We start from the raw sequence: 17,585 nt of genomic DNA on the forward strand, positions 1-17,585 counted from the left end.
AAATTTGAATGCAGTATGAAAACAGGGGAATGCTCTGCAAATACCAAGGTTAATTAATAATCCCCAGGCACATGTCTTCATAAATGATACAACTGCTGCTAGACTATTCAAGAAGAAAAAAAAGCTTTGCATTTTTTACGTTGTAATCATTGGAATTGGATAATTAAAACAGTTCCAGAGTTCAGTTCTCACTAGTATTTGCGTAATGTGAACTCAGTTGCTGATTTGTGACTCAAGAAATAGTCAGATCATTAATATACGTTAGTGCATGTACTGCGCTTTCTTTGGATTTTGTGTATGAATTTTAATGCATTTTTTTCTGTTGGTACTTTTCAAATGTCATATATAATTTTGACGTTCTTACAGGTATGCTGTACATTTGAAGATAATATAGTTAAAGACGTTTTTTGCTCTATTTATGGGTCATTTGAGCATTAACCCTTAAAATGCTAGTTAAAAGAAAGAATGTTTGTTCAGCTCAATCTTCAGGAGTTCCTGTTTCTTCATTGGGGTGAAGCATCCGTAGGTACGTTTCCAACACTATGTGGGCCATTGTAGTCAGCTTCACATTCTAGTTTCTAATCAGACTGACGCCAAAGTGGATTTGAGGTTTGTTTTTGTGTTTTGCATTTCCACTGAATGGGAATTGGTGCCTGATTGTTGCAAATAAAGCTCTGTTTAAAGAAGTGGAGAAAACGAACATGTCCACAGTTGAAGTAAACGAACCCCCCCGCCACACAAACATGCATCTAGGTTACATATTTGTGGCGACTATGTCGTGATTTGGTTTGCCGCCTGAAAATTATAGGTCCAACAGATGTTCAGGCATTGACTCAAATGTCTTACATGACACTACACTTAGCAAAGTGACTGCACTGTGCACTACACAGAATTTGAGGCAATTCTGTGAGGCTTTTAGCCAATCGTTGATTTTCTTTCTCCCATTTTGATTACAGTGGCAGTTTCGGAAAGTTACTGGTAGGGTAACCATGTGGTTATTTCAAATCTTGAACTGGGCACAACTTAATTTCTTGCCTGCTCCTGTGTGCACATGCGTTATCTTTGCACTGTAGAAATCATGCAGTGGACTTAAAAAATTCTACAAATGGGTTTCTATAAAACAAATCCCACTCTGGTAGGGTTGCAAGAGAAGCACAAAATGAAACAGCTGGTTGCCTTACATGTTGTTTAAGTTATTTAGTGATAATTGAAAATAGTTCTATTTTTGCAAACACTACAATATTATTGATGGATTTCAAACCATTTGTTTATACTCAGGAAGTATAAATCAGCCAGCTAGTCCATTTGCTCTTGCTCATACCTTCAGTCTGAAATCTTAAACAGCATGACATTTTTCTTCTACAAAATCTATTTGTAGTGGAAGGAATGAATGGCAAACTGAGTCTGAACTCAAAAGGACCTGAAATGAGAGAACTCCAATTAGTTCACAAATACCTGACTTTTGCCTAATTTGGATAACTTTAGACTCCATTGGACCCTCTTGATGGATGTAAGAATCCAACATTTACATTTGTGCAACAGATGTGCAATGAGTTGGGGGCTGGGGAGAAACACAAAGGAAAGTCTGGGATTTAGAGCATTGAAAAGGGTGGAACATAACCCTAGCAAAACATTATTAAAGTGTGGTTTCACTCTTCCCCTATTGTGTTTCTGTTGTTGGCAGTGTGATTAGGGTGAAGGGATGGAAAGACTGCAAAGGTGAGTCTCCCTGGACTCATTGGAATAACTGCACCATTTCTGTCCCACTAACTCAGTGACTAAGATATGAATGTGTCAATTTGACTGTGACTATGTATCAGGAGAGAACTGTGTAAAACGTGGATGCTTGTGTAAGAATCCAAAATTTGCATTTATGCATCAGACGTGCAATGGGTTGCGGAGGGAAGTACATAAAGCGGGTGGCCTAGGATTTAGAGGAGAGGAGAGGGTGGTGACGGAAAGAGGTCCTATCTTTTGCTTTTCTTTACTTCCCTCCCTGTCAGTAAACCGTGTGACTTTTTGAGTATTCACAGGATAGCCTCAAGTTTAAACTGCCAATCATTACTGACGTTCTATACATTCAAATTGGCGCAGAAATCGCTGAAAAGTTTAGCTCGCCTTCTCTTTCATAATCTGACCTATGCATTACTTAAACAAAATATTTTCTTGACCATTTGGGTCCTGTTAGTCTTAGGCCTGAGAAGCTGGCTGGATGCAGATGCAGCAGAAGCGAGCTACCGCTCAGTAGCGGGGTAGGCATGTGCTAAAACAATCAGTTTGCATCTGGTGTGCCCCGTGAAGCTACCTCGTTAGCCAATGGGACTTCCAGCAGCATGGGGAATTTCAATCAGTTGGGGATTAGCAGCTCAGATCCCCACTTGTGCAGGTGCAGAGAAACAAAGTACTGACATCAGAAGGAGGAACCCACTCCAGACAAAGACAACCATGCCCGACTGGAATAAAATCAGAGAATAATGGAAAGCCTCTGCCTCTTTACCGGTTGTATCCCTCACTTTCTTCAGTTCTGATGAAGGGTCATTGAACTGAAACATTAACCCTTTCTCTCTGCACCAATGCTGCCTGAGCTGTTGAGTATTTCTAGCATGTTCTGTTTTTATTTCACTTTTTAAGCATCTAAAATATTTTGCTTTCATCTCAAATTGAGCATGCATTGCAGACTTAGCATTAGCATTGGCTTGCCAAATATTGATGCTTGTCCTTGGTTAATTGTTCCTTTGACTCAGGCTTAAAGATAAAGACAAATACAGGGTAGATCAGGGTATTCTATCGCGTGTTTGGACAACTGCACTTTTGATTTACCAACAGGTTTGGAGTGGCTCCTTGGATTGGTAACTATGGAATTGCTATTGTGCTATTGTCTCTCAGCACATGGGGTGGAATTTTCCATTCAGGGACTAAGTCCCGTGGTGGGGGTGGCAATGGGGAGTGTTTCCCACTGCAGAGGCTGGTGGGAGTTAAGGCCATATCGCCCGATGCTGCTGTAATTAATTATGCAGTTGGGGTGTCCTGACGTTTTGCATGGAGGGGTTGGCTGGATGGCACACATCCTGCCATCATATCCAAGTGTCATTTTTAAGGCACCCAGGCATCAAGTTACCCACCATTGAAGGAGGAGATGAACCACCTGGAAGGTCCTGAAGTTAGGAGATCCATGTCATTGATGCTCCACCCACTCACCCACACCTGCACATGGTGTTCCAGGGTCCACAATCACTGGAGATCCCCATCTTCCCATTCGATCTTGTTGCAGATGAGTCCAACACGTGCATGGCATGTTGGTCCAGATATGTTCTGGACTGGCGTAATGGCCTGCTAGTGGCGCAGTAAACTAGATGGGCGGTGGCAGTTCACTGGGAGATAGGGGCGCCTGCACAATGGTGCCTCAGGAGTTCAGCAGTCAGCTTCACCGGTGAGGTTAGGCTCCATCTTCCCCCGCCCTTTCTGGCGAGAATCACATCCTGGCTCTTTTTTTGCAGAAAGTGCCAAAGGATTGTGATTCGCAGCTCGCCGAAAAAAAACTGGCGCGATTCTCTCCCGTTTTCTTGCTCTTTAGGCACTTTGTATTTTTTTGTTCAGAAGATCCCATCCTTAGTGTTTACAGAGGTCACAAACTATTCCAGGGAACTCAGAAGTTTCCTTTCATGTCTCTTCCAAGCTATTTCATTAAAAGTTCTTCCCTGTGAACATGCTGCAGGTGAAAACATTTATGCCACAATGGCAGTATTTAAATAGCAAGCGGCAGAATTTTAAAATCCAAGAATAAAAAGACAAAAGAGGGTAGAGGGGGCGGAATCCTTTTTAAAAAAACTTCAGATCAGGATGCCCCGATCTATCAGGGGCCAAGATTGCAATCGGCATGATGCTGTGGATACCTCCCCTTCCATTTTCGACAGGTGGGAAAGCCAGTGGGGGCAGAAAATCCAGCGGGAGTCCCCAAAAGGCTTTACGCCGTCAGGAGGGGAGAAAGGCTGAGGGTGGAGGGAGGGGCCATGTCCATGTTTGTGGGGGAGGGGGAAGAGAGCTTCCACTGGGGAGGGTCGGGGTGGTTTGGGGGTGGTTCCGTGTCCGTTGTGGGGGGGAGGGGGCAGAATCCTTTAAAAAAAAATAATTCAGATCAGGACGCCCCTATCTATCCCCCCCCCCCCCCCCCTCCATTTTTTAAAGAAGTGTTTGAAAATTTGGTGGGAAAAGCCAGCAAAGCAGCTGACGGTCTGCCCTCCATTTTTCCCGCCCAAGACACTTTTTTTTTAAATCATAAAATTCCACCCAATACCTTTCTGAAGCAATCCTGTTGAGCGTAAAAAGGTTGTAGTGTCCAACATCAGATGTATGGCACCAGGCTGCATGTCCTTTGGTTTAAACATTTTACACAAGAAGTACAAATCCATTTCTATTGTGCTACAATGTAAATTTACAGTGCGGATACTTGGTGGTAAACTTGCGTTAGTGTCGAGAAGGAACCAGCTAAGTTCTTGCTTTCGACACTGCAGTTTTGTTTCGTACACAGTGTATTGAGTGGAGACCATCTTAATTTAAATGTACTTTTAAAAAAACAGAAATGAAATTGGACATTAAGAAGGACAGTGGGGTTTGGATCAAAGACCTTTCCAAATAGAAAAATATTTAATGTACTACGGTCTTTAATGAAAGTTGACACCACCGCCAGCAAATTCAAAACTAATATAAGAGTACCTCTTGGAGGATGTAGTAGATGTGCTGAGAACGTTTTGATGTTCAGTCTACGATCAGAATATATTGGCATATATCTGAATCTATTTCAGCCTGAAACCACCTATACTCAACATCCAAGGTTCAGGTGGATTAAATTATATACCGGAGGTCAGACTGAGCAATTTAGGAGATTATCTGGCCTCAAGTGTGCAAGTATCATTGTAGCAAATTGACCTGGGAAAAGACAAACTCTTAAAGGAGCAGACACAATTTTCTCAGCAATGAACTCCAAACTTTAGTGCAAGTGTAATAGTGATGTTATGGATTGAAGCGGCATCAATGAATAATATCTGTCAAGAATCAAGAAAAGATGAGTAATTGCTCGCAGCCTGTGGATAGTTTATTTCTCTCAGCAATGCATAGCAAAGCAGAAATGATATTCCAGGCCCGATTTGAACTCTGTGCAAGTGAAGGGGTTTTTGAGTGGGTTAAAATTGGATCTGATTTTTCAATGGAGGGGGATCAGAATTCAGTCCAGATTGTGTCAACTGTTCAGAAATGAAACAGTGTGTACTGTTCAGGGAAATCTCCCCGCATTTAACTGTGCAGGTGTATGCGTATTTGCAAGAGGCAAATTTTAGTACCCCTATTCAAAGCATTCAGTTGTGACTTTTAATCATCCACATTTTGATGAAGCCTACTTGTATAAAAGTTAAATCAGTTCCATGCAAAGCAAACTGAAACTGTACCATTCTTGACTGGCCAGTATCTCGCAGAGAATAAAGGAGGAACAGAGTGAAGATGTCACAGGAATTGGATAGAACACACCCTTGGCTTAGCATGTCTGCATATTCATAGGGTGACAACTAAATCAAAGTGTTGAATGATATTTCATATAATCTATTTCAGATTTGCAACCATTTTCGAATTCAAATTTTTTGGGTCCAAGGCCAATAATTTATACTAGATATCTGATAAACTTGAGATAGTATTGAGAATTATAGGCCTGAAAAGACAAGATTTCTGCCAGATTTTGTTTTATTTCACCTTGGATGCCTTTTCATGTCTCTTGAGATCTTAAAGTAGAAACAGTTGCTGTTACTAAACTTTGAAGTCAAAGAGAAAGGCAGTATGCAGTGAAAGCATTGCTTTTCAGGGCAGCTCGCTCAAGCATTGATGTTTCGTGTTTGAGGATTACACAGGGAGAAGAAGCTGTGGGCTTGTACACAGGCACACTAGACAAACCAGATTTTTTTGCTTCCTTTCATTTTGTATTTTCATTTAATTTAATAAATATGGAAGCATGTAGCGTGAACCAGGACAGATGGCATCTGGTTCCACCCATTTTATTTTGCTACTGTGTCGCAGGATTTTACTCATGTAATCTGTATGCATGGGTTTTACTTATAGAACAAGAAGAAAGGACTAAGTTCAGTGATACATGAAGTGATTTGCACTGTAAAGAAGTCCAGAGGCATCTGGAGTTGGAAAGCATAATCACATGAAAAATTGTTTCATCTGCTGTGTTTCACACACACACAGCAGCTTGGGTTTGTTATGTGAATACCTGGCACTAGCTGGTACTGATAAGCAGTCGTCCTGTGACTTCATTGTTTCTATTAACTTTGCTGCAAGTCATTTGCCATTAAGCACAATTGGAAGCATTTTGTTTTATTTGTATTTGTACTTTGCTGTGTGGTGCCACTGAAAATGCTGAGACAAGGTAACTACCATCAAACGTCCAATCAGATTCTATCATTTTTTGTCTCCAGGGTAAGAAGAGTGAATACGAAAGGTGGTTGTAACAGAAGATTGCTTTAAATAAGCAACTACTACTCAAAAGAAGGTAAATAAAAGGTTTGTCCTTTATAGGAGATTCCTTGTGTGGAATTTACAATGCTTGTTTAATGAGTAACTTATGCACACTCCGTTTAGTAATACAAAGTATTGGAGAATTTTTGGAAGTAATAATAGCATTTGTATATATAGAATATGTATATATTTTTAAAGACATCCATAATCATTCACAGAAAAATATTTTAAAGTAATTGGAAAACCTGTAGAGTCCGTTTTTATTTTAAATGTTATACCCTCTAGCTGTGCTGAGACATCTACTTGGAATTCAGCTGTCTGTTTCATAATCACCTTTTGTCAGAAATTAATAGTCAGTTAAGTGCCATAGCAACGGTGATGTAACCATCAAGCAGTGACTGCAGAAGCTTGTGATGTAGGCACCCATTAGTGCTGTTGTCCATCCGACCTTGCCAGATTAGAACATTAGAAATAAATTGACTTGATCTATTAATTAAAAAAAATCTAAGATGTGAGCAAAGAACAAAACCAAATCCGAGGAAAAACACAAATGCAGCGCGTTTTTAAAAAATCTGGCTAAATGAATTGTGCTACCTGTTCTGTTTCATGCATTTATAACACTTTGATTCTTAAGAACCTTATTTAATCCCTTTGCCTGGCACAGAATATAATAAACAACTTGCTGGTGCTAAAGTGCCACATGGGGGTGGCTGCTAACAAGAGAGTTTAATGTTTCTGCCACTAGCAGTTTTGTCGCTGTATTTTTCATGAGCTGTAACTACCGGTAATGTACTTCGGTAGCTCCAGAGGAGTAGTTAAACATAGTGACAAGCTAAACAGCCCCAAGGCCCTTGCGTTGGGAGTAAGAGAACACATAGAATGTCACATTGCTTCAGAATGATTGCAGAAAATAGAAACAACTTTAGAATTTCTTGTGATCTGTCAAAATAGTGGTGGCTTTTGTTTTTTCGCCACCACAGGCAGGACTAACACTTTATTACCTTCCTTCAGATTTTTATTGAGATTGGCTCAAGAAAGCGTGTGGAGGTTGGGGAAGGGGGTGGGGAGAGCATGGAGAGCTGTTGCTTTCCAAGATGGGAAGAGTGAAGGCCTTTGCATGGCTCAAGCTTGTTACAGTGAACTTTGCATGTGTTTTACCTGTACTTCATCCTTACGGAAAGGAATCGAGTGTGTTAAAGAGATATTGGGATAAATTTTCCAGTCCCGCCCGCCACGGGAATTGTAGTGAGCAGGGCAGAAAATTTAGCAGACTGTTTAAAGGTCCGTTGACCTCGGGCGGAATTTCCTGCCTTGGAGTGCGCGCGGCTGGAAAATCCCACCCATTGAATTAACTTACTACTTTCTCAATTTATCACTAAACAGCCATGTTGTGTTTAAAATCACTGAGCTTTCAAGAGTATAGCGCAGTATACTATTTAGTAATTTTAAATTATACATTGGCTCCTGTTTTAACATGCCACAATTTGACAAATTGTCATCTTGGCTTTCAAATCTCTCCATGGTCGTGCCCCTCTCTATAATCTCCTCATGCCCTAGACCCTGTGGGATATTTGCACTCTTCCAATTCAGGCCTCATGAACACCCCAAATTTTAATCACTCCGTCATGGTGACGTGCCTTCAGTTGCCAAGGCCCTGACCGTTGAGATTTCCTCCCTAAACCTCTCTACCACTCTTTCTTTAAGACCATTTTAAAACCTACTGAACCAGCTTTTGATCATCTGTCCTGATATCTCTTTTTATTATTTGGTGTCAAATTTTGCTTTGTACCACTCCTGTGACGTACTGCTGGATGTTTTATTATGCAAAGTTGCTATATAAATACAGGTTATTGCTGATATATTTTTAAAAGGAAAGTTGGCTGCATTTTGCTTCAGTTAAATTAACGCCAGTTGAGTGCTAAGCACAGATGGCAAAACAAATGACTTTAGACTTAAAGGCACATCTACAACATAATATCATAATGCAAGCTGTGCTACATTAAATGAAATATAAAAATTGAGTTGGTGTGTGAGGCTCATTTAAAGAGACTGGAATTTGGAATGGCATTGCATTGTTTATTAGCTTACAGAAATTGCCTTTTATGAGAATTTAAATGGTGCAACAAAGGCTCAGCATGACATGATTCACTGTTTATATTTAAAGTCTTAATTTTGGAATGCAGTATCTAGCTGTCTCACTCTTCTGATTTTGTTGGCTTGTTTAAATATTTTCTGCTTGTAATTGCACTGCCAACTAAAAAGGCTGAAGCATCCTGCAATGGATGTGTAAGAAAACATCTGCTAGATCCTAGAAAAAAAATGCCATTTTCAAACCTGATCTTGTCTACAAAGAACGGAGAGATAGGGTATTACTGGTTGAGCATTAAGATGCAGAGAGTTGGCCACCATGCCTTTGAACTTGTGAACTGATACTTGTTACCTTGATTTATTGATTCTGATATGTCTTTGTGGTGCATTAAGCTTTATTCCAGCACAGTAGTTGGGGTGTGCATCTTTAACTTAAAATGACTTCCAGAGTAGTTTATGCACAGCATCTTCTCTTCAAAGCTGTAAGCTTGATGTGTGTGTGTAGTGGGATTGTGAGAGAATGAATGAATTTAGCTTTTTTTAAAACACTGTTATATTGAATAATAGAACCACTGCACGCTTGATTTTATGTTCTAAACATTATTTTCCCTTACAACAGTAAAGCATTATTAGATTTGGTACTTGTTTATTTTGTATAAAGGTCTGAAGCTTGTCTTAAGTTGACAAAAAATTTCCTACATAAACAGCAGTGTTTCAAAAAAGCTGCACAGTGGGAAAGGCTAAAAGAGGACTGACAAACACCATTAGCTTGGAAAAAAAATTCCATTTCATTGCAAGTATGTTATTGTTTACTTTACCATACACATCCTAATATGGTTACCTCCCTGTAAAGGCAGCACGCAGGGTCTGGGGGCCCCCACGGGGAACATTTTCTAGCAGCTTGTGTTTAGAGCCAGCAGTGAGGACAATAAGAAACAAACTGTACAATTCCACAAAAGGCTTCCCGGAAAAAGGTGTCACATAAATCCTGAGCAACTCTCTTCCTCTGACACTGGGCACTGTGTGTGTAAACCTGCTATTCCGTGCTGCCCAAGCATTACAGTTCCCTCTAGCTGTTGTAGTTTATATGTCTGGCCATGTGAATCACTTGTGTCTCTGTTGCTCTGTAGAGAGCTTACAGCGAGTGCCTGCTTCCTTGAGATGGAGCTCTGCTTGCACCTCAGTTGAGTTATCAGGAGTAGTGGTTTGAAGGTTCCCTTTATTAGGAACATTAAGGTAAGCATGCTGATTTAGGCCTGAACCTCTGTCACCCCTCATGCTACTCACCAAAGACATATCCCAGTGATTAAATACTGATTTTGTGTATCATTGTCCTCAGTCGCCAAAACAATCACAGAGCTGTGCGTTTTGTTTTAATTGCCAGTTATGGAAAAAAATGCCATCAGTTCTGAACGTGTTCGGGCTGAGGTGCACTCACTCTAGTGTAAATAGTGCTGTAAATACTTGCTTGTGTTGGCAGTGACTGTCAGCTAGTGCTGAGTTTTTTTCATGCCCATCTTTTCTCATCTGCTTGCAACTCATCTGAGACCTCACATCCGTTCCAAAATCCTCATGTTACTGAGGCTCGCAAGTTATCTGTAACACTAGAACAAAGGTAGGTTGTTCCACAATGGGACACTGTGGGAGGGACAAGTGGTTTTTGGAGGGTTGTCTTCCTAGTGCTTGACGGTTCGACCTACAGTGCGAGAAGGTTTAGAAAGAGAAATTAAGTGCTAGGACCTGTGTCAGTGGAAAAAAAGTGAATTAGATAGCTGTGTTTAAAGAGAGAAAAGTACTGCATTGTGAAACTCCTTTTTCCTCTCTGCATTTTTCTTAATATTTTACAAAATTAATGAATAGTACTAAATGAAGTTCAACTTTTTATTTTGCGTGAAATAGTCACATGTGGAAAGCATGTGGTAATCTGTAAAATAGAAGGTTGTGATTCCAAGGTTCAGTTTTGCTAAGTTATGTTGGACTTGGGTTTTGATAGTAAACTTGTCAATATAAATTTGAACAGATTTTTTGTGAAGAAGTGGTGCTTCATGTTGATGGTTTGTGTAAAGGAATGTGATCAAGGATGTTCCGTTGTGGACATGATTTTCAGCTGTACATCTTGCAGCTCTTGATAATCTGCAGAACTAAATGCCATGTTTCTTCTTTAATTACACTGTTTGATTACTGCAAGAAATTGACATTCAGATTAGACCAATTCTTGGCACTAAAATTATTGATGCTTTAGTAAAATGTATTGTGGAAAGATGTAACTGGGTGACAAGATACCTTCAGTTTATAAAAGTTACTGTAGTTAAAATGAATGTGGTTTTTGCTGTTGTAATTACGCACTGATTATAGTAAAATATTTAAATTGACACAGGTAATGATGTGACTGACTCAGATATAAAATCGTTTTTTTTTATACAATGACGTTCAGTTCTGGTTTCTGTGTTTATTTTGTTGTTGATTTCCATGTGAACGTGGACGTACTGTTTTAATAACTCCAGCTGGACATTTCATTGCGTGAAAACCGCTTTCTAATACTGATTTTGAAGACTTGGATAAAGGATTCTGTATTCATTACTGCAAGACAAAAGGTTTCATTCCTATCAGTTGATTGCATTTTTGTAGTCACCAAAAACAGCAAGGAAGCAAAAACTGCAAGTGCTCTCGCATTTAAAAAAATAACCATATATGTGATGCTTGTGCAACGTACTATTAAAACAGAAATTTATTTTGCTACTTATTACCCATGAAGGCACATTTGGACTTGGTACTCTCTAATTAGAAGTGAGATATTAACATTTCATAGGGATTTATGTTAGAATGTGGAATGGCGGGCGGCTGCTTCCTCATTATGAATACTCTCTGCATGTAATGAGGTCCATCATTAGTTGATGGAGTGGATTTGCCCCAGCTCTACCTTGAAAGGCAGATAATTTACATAGTTCTCCAGAGCTTATGGTTTAATGGGTTCTTTAGTGAATAAAATGAAAAGCTACATCTTTAAATTTTGTATCATCAGCCTTTTGGTAATTTACTGTTTCAATTTTGATTCTCCTAGCTTCTTCAGCATTAGAATTTTAAAAACTGATTCTTAAGCATATATTTGTTTAGGGTGTTTTCATTGGAGTGTACATGACAATTACAGCTGTTCATTAACAAAATTGGGTATTTGTTTTAAACTTTAACCAATCACTTTGATATGCTAATTATGGTGTAATTTAATTTGAGCCCTGTAATGATGATGCCGTTATTATGGACATAAATGATGCAGTTAAGCTGTGTAATCTCATTTGCATACTGTACACGCCAGTAAATTAAAGCCTTCCTAGACAGCCTCAGCTTTAATTTTCCACTTCTTTTCACACAGTGCCTTTTGAGTTGCTTTCTGATGAGCCCACTTTCTAGTAGTGGTGATGGTTGTTTGATGTGGAGAGTAGGCATGCCGCACTAAAGCTACAGACAATATGTAACAGATAAAGGGACTCATTATATACCAAGTGTTTATTTTGAGGATTTTTTAATAGGTAGAGATGTCTTGTATTTAAAACATTGACGCCTCTGGCACAAAAAGGGGTTAAGCACTTTTTGCCAAATCATTTTCATATTCTTTTCCATTCTTTTTTTTTGTAAGTATCTGCCAGGAAAACAACATATTTTATGAACTTGTTTTGTGTCCATGTCCTTTAGAGGGGGACTTTTATTTGTTGTACCATAAAGAATATGATTTTTCTGCCAACCAATTTTCTCTGTTAGTCACTAATTGGCTACATAAATCTTGATGTTGAGAATGAGGAATGTTTCTGTGTCATAGAGTGTAATCTTCACCCTTATTTACCAATTCATTAAGATTCATTGATGCAGGATCGGTGAGAGGAAATGACAACATAAATCAGACCTCCAACATAATGACCCTAATCAGTTGGGAATAGCTAGAAATGTCATGATGAACTATGTCCTTGTATTACTGCCACTGTACATTGTCATTGGTATGCTTTATGAGTTGGACGCATCCTCCTGACACTAGCTATATTTAACAAAAAAGAGTTGTTAAAAACTGATTTCATTAAAGGTGGGAGCTCCAGACAGGGTACTTCTGTATTTAGCCTTGTGCCCTACACCTCCATTTTATCTGCTTAACAGATTGCAATTTAATATACGTTTAAATAGGTGTAAACAGAAATCCCAACCAGTAACAGTGTTGATTCAAGGATTGCCATCTAAATAGGACAGTAAGGGATCAGCAGGGTCAGCAATAGAGCACTGAGACATTAGCCACGTTCCTTTTGTAAGAGAGCAATCAGCAAGTGAACATCCCAAACCCAGGAACAATGGATTTCAGGTACAAATGTGTATTCATTATGAATTGTGTTGTACATTCAAGTATTGAAATAATAATGTTATACAGATACTGTATATCTGTAACTATATAATTGGAGTGATATTAAACCAGAAGATTGCTTTTGGATTATTTTAAAACGCATGTATCTTGGGATAAAATAAACTGATGGTGTTTTGAAAGTGTTAACATGTTTTCAGTGTTCATCAAAAAAAACTTTTAAAAGAAATTGAGACATTTTTCTGAAATATGAGATAGCTCTGCAAGATTTGATATGAATCTAACAGTGATACTGTTCCAGCAGAACAAGATAAGTTTTCCTAATCTTGACAGGTTTGGATGTAATCCTGCTTTTCATTTGACAGGCTAGACTCTAAGATTTATAACATATTAATCAACTAGCTGGAAAAAATACACAAACATTTTGCCATAGAACGATCCCATGGTGTATGTGCCAATAGTTGTGTAGACTGTTCCATGACGAAAGCATGTTTTTACCATTTGTTATGTAGTTGTAGAAAAAGAGAATGAATCTAAAGAAATGAATGTTTGTATATATCAGCGCACAACTATGTTTCCTGTGTGCCATATGGTAGCCGTGTCTATTCTGAAATGTTAGTAACAAATGAAATACAGTTGGTTTGGTGTGCTAGATATAGAATATATTCAGTATGCTGAATCCCCCGTTGTGAAGAAATAACCTTTTACTAAGCATCTTCTGTTGTCAGCATGCATACAAGCATTTTTTTAATAACTTATCATCAATAAGTTACCACTTTATTCTGATTTTGCATTTCTAGGCTTGTGCACGGCCAGCTTGCAATTTTCCCCTCATTCATTTTAATTGACAGGAGAATCACAAGCTGACTAGGTGTAAAACCCGAGCACTAATGTTCTGTTGTCAAATCACCTCCTCCTACCTCCAGTTTTCGGCTTCCTTCCTGGATGATTCCAAACTCATACAAGGGCACCTGTTGTCCTTTGTTACCTCATCCAAGTGGCTGTTCTTAGGGAGTGAAAGTGAGAGTTGATTATTTATTGTGGGGAGCATTGCAACTGAAATGAATTTTATCCTTTACTTAATCCCACACATTTTCACTTTCCAGTTGAATAGTAATTGGGTTAGTGAACTCCAAGAGCATTCATGACTTGTTTTCTTCGTCCTCACCCTGAGTGTTGCTGACCTTAATTGTACAGTCTCTCCAGCTGAGATCGTCCAAATCAGCATATATAAGGAATCAAAACTGGGCCTTCTGAATTGTGTGGTTCAAGTAACTGTATATTAGAAACAGTCACTTGCTAGATCAGAACTTGAATATTGCTGAAAGGAAAGACAAGTTGCCAAAGCTTTTCATCTTGCACTTATAAGGACAAATGCAGGAATGCCAAATTTCAAATGATCACAAGAGTTCATACTCAATAGAAAAGGGTACCAATTGTTTGGCACATCAACTCTGATTGGCTAAGGCAAGGAGAAAGCAGCAGGAAACTATAGCATCCCCAACCTCCCAGACAATGCAAACAAAAGGAAGATGTTCAAGCCTTGTGCTTTTTAAAAAATTACCTGTCCTTTTTCAGCAGTATATGTTGTAAGCTTCCTTTACTGACTGAATCATAAAGGAGGATATTTATATTTCAAACTGATAGTTTACCTGTAGTAAGGAATTACAAAAACAAATATTACTATAGGCCTCGCAAACTGATTAGTGGTGAGCTTGATCCTCCAGCTCCTATCTGGCAGTTTCTCTATTTATTGAGTCATTCTGTCTGCAGTTAGTTTATGCTTTCAAGCCACTGTCATATCTAGCGTGCAAAACGAGTCATCTATCTTGAAATTATCAGGGCATAAGACATGCATAAATGTAATCACTGCTGTTAGTCTGGTGCAATAATGGTGAAGATTGCCTGTCTGTTTTATTCCTTACTTCAAATATGTTAAAAATGTCTCATAATTGCCAAAATGAATAATTTTTATCTGCACTCTTGTAACTCTTGAAGACAACTTTTTGTCAAATACAAAAGTTATTCAACATTGTTATGGTTAGCTATGGTTCCGTTGGTAGCACTTTTTACTCTGAATCAGAAAGTTATGGGTTCAAGTCCCACCCCAGGAAATCAAGATAACATTCCAGTGCAGGACTGGGACAGCGTAGACAGTAGCTGGACTGGAAGATTCCACCAGCGGCCAGTGGCCTCAGCCACTGGAAAACAAGCCTAGGGATGCCGGAAAATCCTACCCATTGTATTTGTGGGAGCTTGCTATGCGTAAATTGGCTGCTCTGTTTCCTGCAATATAACAGTGCTTCATTGGCTGTAAAGCAATATGGGACATCCTGAGGGTATGAAATATACAATATAAATGCGTGTTTTTCTAACAAGAAGTTAGTCACAGCTTAGTAAAAGAAAATATTGAACACAAAGTTGAATGACTAAGGGGCATGGTCTGTGGGAGTTTGTTTATCTTTGGACTAATATTTACAAGTATCCAAACTTCTAACATTGTCAATCCTTACATTGTATCCATTTGGTTCATTCATCATTTTCTAGGGATGTGTCCCAAGTAGGAAGGAAATTATTCCATAGTGTAACTGACTTATTGAGTTGACTTTTTTCTTCTCTTTTGCCAATGCCTCCTCTCCTGAAGGAGAGGAGACTTCTTTTGGGGGTACAGTTCCGCAGATGCCTTGTATCCTGTATAAGTTAAGACAAATAGCCATTACTTGTGTGTGATCCCTGACTATGAGCTTACTCAACTGGGGGGTGTAATACACTGGACCCTGATGCTGATTTGATCTGTTGTTTCATATGCCACTGTTCCCAACTCAAATTACTGAGATGGCGTGGTCAACATCAGCTAAGTCACCAAAGAGTGACAGTTGAATCAAGGACTCTTCTACTCCATGTGACTCCATTCCTGATTTGTATAAAGGCACTGCGGTCCTGGCAGAGTGGGAAAAAATATAATGAAATGAAGCCCATAAACCTCCAAGATGGATTTAATCTTATGCCAGAGGCTGAACAAGCTCTGTACTCTGGTCTGGCATGAATTACATGACATATTTATAATTAAGTTATAATGGCATATTGGCATCTACAAACCAGCTCCCAATATTTGCTTTAACGCTGCTGTGGACTCTTGTTCCATGTACTACAAGATTCTAAACATTAGAGCCAGATTCCTCAGCACTTCATTTCTTTAATCATCCTAACATGGGGTCACACATTCCATTGAAAGTTGTCATGTAAATATTTCTTATGAGAAATCAAATGTAAAATTATCTACATTTATCTGTAAAACTGAGCTGTTATGCTTTGCTGTAAGTGGCACTGTTATAGGAGTTCCAATGTTAATTTGGTCACTACTCTGTCATTGTTCACTGCAAGACCAGAAATGGTACTGTTACTGTTTCACCATCAATCACTCAGAATGCTTCCTAAAATTAATTTTCATTTGCTGTTTCCTTTTTATCCTCAGTAATCATTTTGTGTTTAATACCGAGATAAAAGTTTTTATTTAAAAGGCTTTTGCCTATCCAAAGGTGATATTGCCCAGAACTGTAACTCTGTTAGTCGGATGCACATAGTGTACTTGAGTATGTGCAGTGTATCCAACATCATTACTATTTGACCATTGGGCATGGCCGGCACAGGGGAGCGGAGTGGGGGGGTATGGCAGGCGATCTCCCAGTGTGCAGTGGGAGATCGGGATGCTTGTGTAATGGCACCCCAAGAGCTCAGCAGCCAGCTCCACCAGCGAGCTGACCTTTTAAATAGCATCTAGTTCCGAGATCAAAACCATGTTTTGGGAAAGGGCGGGCCAGGCTTTGGACAGCTGGAAACTGTCCACAAGCTGCAGGGCATTACGTATTTTTCAGTCTGACCTGTGCTATTGATCATTTTTGCTGCTGTTTTTCACCTAGATTTTAAGCAAACACAGGGACTCTGTTGAGTTTAGAGCTCCCTTGGTGATTTTGCAGAGGTTAGTTTTCCTTCCTCTCAGACTATTTCCATTTTGTCGTTCACTCATCATACTCTTTCATATGCTCCTTTTAAATAATGATCCAATATCCTTTTGAACACCGAAGTTGATACCACACCTATTGCCACCTGTAGAAAAGCATTGCTCATTCCGATATCTGTTTGCATGAAAAAAAGCTTCTAATTTTCCATCTTGCACATCTTGTACAGTATTTAACTTTGGGAGCCAGACATTGAGATAATTTTGATTGTATTGTAACTCAATCTTTATCCATTCTTTTTTATCTCTGAACAGGTTTACCCCTAACATCTTGGTTTCAGAGTATACCATGCTTGTTGCTGTTGCCTTTCCATGTAAATTCAACTCTATCATCCTAGCAGACCTTTTCTCCAGGACTGTTATATTCCTCCTGTAGGGAGAAGTCTAATGCTATATTTGGGGTGTAGCCTAACCATAACTTCATGCAAGTCATCATTCGTTCCTTGCTTTTGTATTTACATCTTGACTTTATAAAATGTTTAAGAATTCATGGTGATGGCTTTTACAATACAGTGTTTCCAATGTGGAATAAATAGCACTTCAGCGGAATAAACTGTGAATGTGCACCCAGTGATGTTGAGATGCGTACCTCATATTGCCTCAGGTGGATTCACATTTTGGGACAGAGTTATGTTA

The 17,585-nt window shown here is 39.1% G+C and overlaps 1 protein-coding gene across 6 annotated transcripts in view; it reads left to right on the forward strand.

Annotated features, from left to right (window-relative positions):
- The window catches only part of foxp1b (forkhead box P1b), a 502,439-nt gene that overhangs the window by 195,373 nt on the left and 289,481 nt on the right, over window positions 1-17,585 (forward strand). For 5 of the 6 annotated variants that reach the window (XM_078209450.1, XM_078209454.1, XM_078209451.1 and 2 more), the window contains one exon: window positions 6,465-6,538. The exons of the other annotated variant lie outside the window; for it this stretch is intronic. The gene's annotated coding sequence lies outside the window, so the exon portion shown is untranslated. The remainder of the gene's footprint in view (window positions 1-6,464; window positions 6,539-17,585) is intronic. 6 annotated transcript variants of the gene reach the window in all.

The sequence above is a fragment of the Mustelus asterias genome, chromosome 3 (assembly GCF_964213995.1).
Source record: "Mustelus asterias chromosome 3, sMusAst1.hap1.1, whole genome shotgun sequence".
In the NCBI taxonomy this organism is placed as follows: domain Eukaryota; kingdom Metazoa; phylum Chordata; class Chondrichthyes; order Carcharhiniformes; family Triakidae; genus Mustelus; species Mustelus asterias.